Source organism: Mus pahari, chromosome 4 (assembly GCF_900095145.1).
Source record: "Mus pahari chromosome 4, PAHARI_EIJ_v1.1, whole genome shotgun sequence".
NCBI lineage: Eukaryota > Metazoa > Chordata > Mammalia > Rodentia > Muridae > Mus > Mus pahari.
The window spans coordinates 27,203,629-27,208,299 of NC_034593.1; positions in this window are offsets into that span (position 1 = coordinate 27,203,629).

Sequence of the window (4,671 nt, forward strand, 5' to 3'; positions counted from 1 at the left end):
GAGTGGACTGAGCAAGCCAGGAGAGGCAAGCCAGTAAAGAACATCCCTCCATGGCCTCTGTATCAGCTCCTGCTTTCTGACCTGTTTGAGTTCCAGTCCTGCATCCTTGGGTGATCTACAGCAGTATGGAAATGTAAGCGGAATAAACCCTTTCCTCCCCAACTTGCTTCTTGGTCATTATGTTTGTGTAGGAATAGAAACCCTGACTAAGACAATATCTTTGGTCAATTGTATTTTAAATTAGAAAATTTATAAATATCTAGCAATTTTTCCCCCTGAGACAAGGTTTCTCTGTTGTAGCCATGGCTGTCTTGGAACTAGTTGCATAGAACAGGTTGGCTTTGAACTCAGAGATCCACCTGCCTCTGAGTGTGAATGTTAAAGGCACTTGCCACCACTGCTACCATCAGGTGCATCCTCGATAGCCACAAGTTCTTTATAGCCAGCTCTGGGACCCAGCTATGAGACAAGTCATCTCCAGGTGACAGCGCCACGCCTGCGCCCATTGACATGGCACCTGCCACACATCCCTTTCTTTGTTGATGCATCACATGCGCCACGGCCCGGATAAAAGACTCATCCCCTGCCTGCAGCCCTCTCACTTCTTCCCCCTCAGAGGCCACCTCTGCCAAGAAAACCTCCCATGTGAGAGACCTGCGGCGGCTGGCGCCATTTGTCAGGGATTGTGCCGCATAGGCTAACAACCACCGACCTGAAAATCTCTAGCATCTTAAAAGTTTTCTTTATATACCCTTTGATTCCACTGAACATTACTGACGCCTAAAAGAGAACATGTATCTGGTTTCTGTTCTCTGGTCCTTAAATAGATCATGACCACAAACAATGGAGAGAATGTTAAACAACTTTCAGACAGCCCAAGACCTTGTATTCCATTGTATTTCACTGTTTTCCAAATGAGCAAACAGCTGTGAAGATCTATTAAGACAGTGCTCAGGAATACAAGAATGAGCCATGGGGTCAGGTAGATGGCTGCTCTGTGGGTAAATGTGCCGCTGTTCTAGCCTCATGACCCCCATTCAACCCCAGAACACATGGTGAAAGGAGAGAATTTTTTTGTTACTGTTTTTGAGATTAGGGTATCACTATGTAGCCCTGACTGGTCTTGAATTTGCTATGTAGACCTGACTGACCTTGACCTGGCTCTGCCTTCTGAGCCCTGAGATCAAAAGTGTGTACCTGGCACCTAGCCTTGAGAGGTTTTATACTTTTTAATTTTATATATTTATTTATTTAATGTATAAGAGTACAGTGTAGTTGTCTTCAGACACATCAGAAGAGGCATCAGATCCCATTACAGATGGTTGTGAGCCACCATGTGATTGGTGGGAATTGAACTCGGGACATCTGGAAGAGCAGTCAGTGCTCTTAACTGTTGAGCCATCTCTCTAACCCCAAGACTCTTAATAATTTTTTTTTTTTTGGTTAATAATTTTAAATGGTCATTTTTGTGTGTTTTAGTGTTGGGATTGGCCTACTTTACTTTTTTTTTTAAGATTTATTTATTTAATGTATGTGAGTACACTGTCACTGTTTTCAAACACACTGGAAGAGGGCATTGAGCCCCATTATAGATGGTTGTGAACCACCAGGTGGTTGCTGGGAGTTGAACTCAGGACCTCTGGAAGAGCAGCCAGTGCTCTTACCCGCTAAGCCATCTCTCCAGCCCCCTACTTTACTTTCTACTGCTATGATAAACAGTATGACCAAAAAAAGCAACTTGGGGAAGAAAGGGGTCTTCTTGAGTTTTGAGTTTTGTTTTGGTGTGTGTGTGTGTGTGTTTGTGTGTGTGTGTGTTTTATACTTTATAGTCTGTCATTAGGAGACGCCAAGGCAGGAACTGAGTCAGACTTCTGTAAAAGTACTGTCTACTAGTTTATTCTCCACGCCTCAATCAGCTTGCTGTCTTATACAACCAAGAACCACCTGCCCAGGGGTGACACCTCCCAAAGTGGGCTGGGCCCTTCCACATTAATCAAGACAGTGCCCTACAGACTTGCCCAGAGGCCAGTTAGTTGAAGGCAATTCCTCAATTGGGTGTTCCCTCTTCCCTGATGACTTGGGTTTGGTTTTGTTTTGTTTTGTCAGTTGACACTGGGATTGAACTCTGGACCTTGCGCACACTAAACACACACTCTATCACTGAGTTATTCGCCAACCTCTAGGTACTGACCTGTTTTGCTGTGTGTTGCCTCATAGGTACATGCACACATGTGAGTGCATTAGCTGCTAGAGATCAACAGTGAGCAACGTTCACTATCAGTCTCCATCTCATCTTTGGAAACAGTCTTTCAAAGAACTCAGAGCAAACTGATTTGCTAGCCTAGCTGGCTAGCTCTAAAATTCCCCCCACCCCCAGCACTTGGCTGTAACAAAAGCCACCCTAGCTTATTGTTTTCCCTGCGAGTGGCTGGAGATCTGGATCCAGGTCTTTATGCCATCACAGCAGGAACTTGACTGCCTGAGCGGAGTCTTCCCAGTCTCTTAAGTACTGATCCTTATTGGCTGTATACCCTGGAAACAGGCAGTTCAAGGCCAGCCTGGTCTATGGAGTGAGTTCCAGGGCTACACAGAGAAAACCTATCTCAAAAAGAAAAAAAATCTTTTTAAAAAATCTGGTCTGGGAGGCAAAGGCATTGGATCTCTGTGAGTTCAAGGCTAACTTGTTCTACAGTGAGTTCCAGGACCCAGGACTGTCTATATGAAGACACTATCCCCCCAAAACAAAAAGCTTTAAATTTAGGCAGAGTAAGAGCACAGATCTGAATTCTAGCACTTGGGAGGCTATGACAGCAGGTTTGTGAGTTCTAAGCCAGCCTGGAACCTAAGTATTGAGACCCTATACCAAAGAACAGTAGGAAGAAAGGGAGGGAAATCTTCAAATGTACTATAGAAACATTCATCACATTTCCCCACATATAAATCGTGCTTACTGTGTCTCGCTTACAAAAGTCTCTCCAACAGATTACAGATGTAAAAAACTAGTTTCCTACCCATTTTTTTTCTTTGAAAACATTTACTTCGTGTGTATGGGTGTCTTACTTGCATGTACATCTGTGTACCATTTACCTGTCTTGTGCCTGTGGAGGTCAGTAGAGGGCATTGTTAAGGCCTAGGTAACTGTTGACTGTAGCCAGTCAGTTGATGCTGTTAATAATGTTATAAGGAAACCTTTTCATGTGCTGTTACTCAGGAGCTTTTTCATGCTCTAGTTGATTGTAGATTCTGTTATGTTCTGTGCTTTGTTGTCCTTGGAAACCAATCACCATAGAGGTCAGATAATATATATATATATATATATATATATATATTACAATAAGGTTGGACCGGGCCTGGAACCAACTGCCCAGTAGCACTTACTGCACCTGTGTCTGAGCTTTTAGGGTTCCTTGCCTTTGTAAGCTGCCCCTGGGATGAACCCCAACATAAAAGAAACACCTGCACCAATATAAGAAGCTTCTGAGTGGAATAAAGTAGTTCCCAAAACCTCCCTGGGAAGTGACATCCTATTTGGCAGAAAGAGTTGTGTACATGGGTAACTGATATCCTGGCTGGCAAGTTAAGACATGAGTTAGGCAAGGCAAGTCCCCTGTCACCATTGAATATTCTAACCAATGAGAAGAGGAGAAATGCAAAGACATATTCCTAAGGAAATCCTCTCTCCCTAAATCCTGGTGGGTGACACAACTTGGCACAGATGTTTGTGGATTCCAAGGCTTAGAAGATCTCTAGGACTCTGGATTGTGGTTGAAGCCACCTCCCTAGTCTGGTCTTAGACTGTGATTGATCAGTCCTTGGGTCAATGCTAAATAAACCGTTGCTGTTTGACTGATGCCAGTGTTGGTGTGGCTTGTGACTCCTGAGCCCCAAGAGGCATCACATCCCCTGGAACTGGAGTTACTGACAGCTCTAAGCTGCCATGCTAGTGCTGAAACTCAAACCTGGGTCCTTTGGAAGAACAGTTAGTGTTCTTAACTGTTAAGCCACTTGCCCAGCCCCCTACCTATTGTAGTAACACTTCTATTTTATTTTTTAATGTTTGAGGTTTTTTTCAATTTTTTATTAAAGATTTATTTACACTGTACACTGCACACTGTAGCTGTCTTCAGACACGCCAGAAGAGGGTAACAGATCTCATTATGGGTGGTTTTATGGGTGGTTGTGAGCCACCATGTGGTTCCTGGGATTTGAACTCCAGACCATTGGAAGAGCAGTCAGTGCTCCTACCTGCTGAGCCATCTCGCCAGTTCATTTTTGAGGTTTTTATCCGTCTGAATTTCCTTGTATGTATGTGATTCAAGTTCAGTTTTTATTTGTTCGTTGACACGAATCAACATCCTGTTGTCCTGTTGTTTTTTATCAAAATCCCAATCATTCGATTTTACCAATGATGACTTGGAAGCCAGATGCTGGGGTGGAAGCCAACTAGCTCAGAGAGGTAGAGAAAGCACCCAGCAGACCTTCCTCCTCAGCTGATGTCCCAAAAGGAAGCTCTCCTTCTCCATACTGTCTCCAATGTCCCTCCCTCCTACTTCCTGTTCACTCCCTGTCAACTGGTTGCTTGCTCTGCCTCTTTTTCTTTTTTTTTAAAGATTTATTAATTTATTATATGTAAGTACACTGTAGCTGTCTTCAGACACTCCAGAAGAGGGC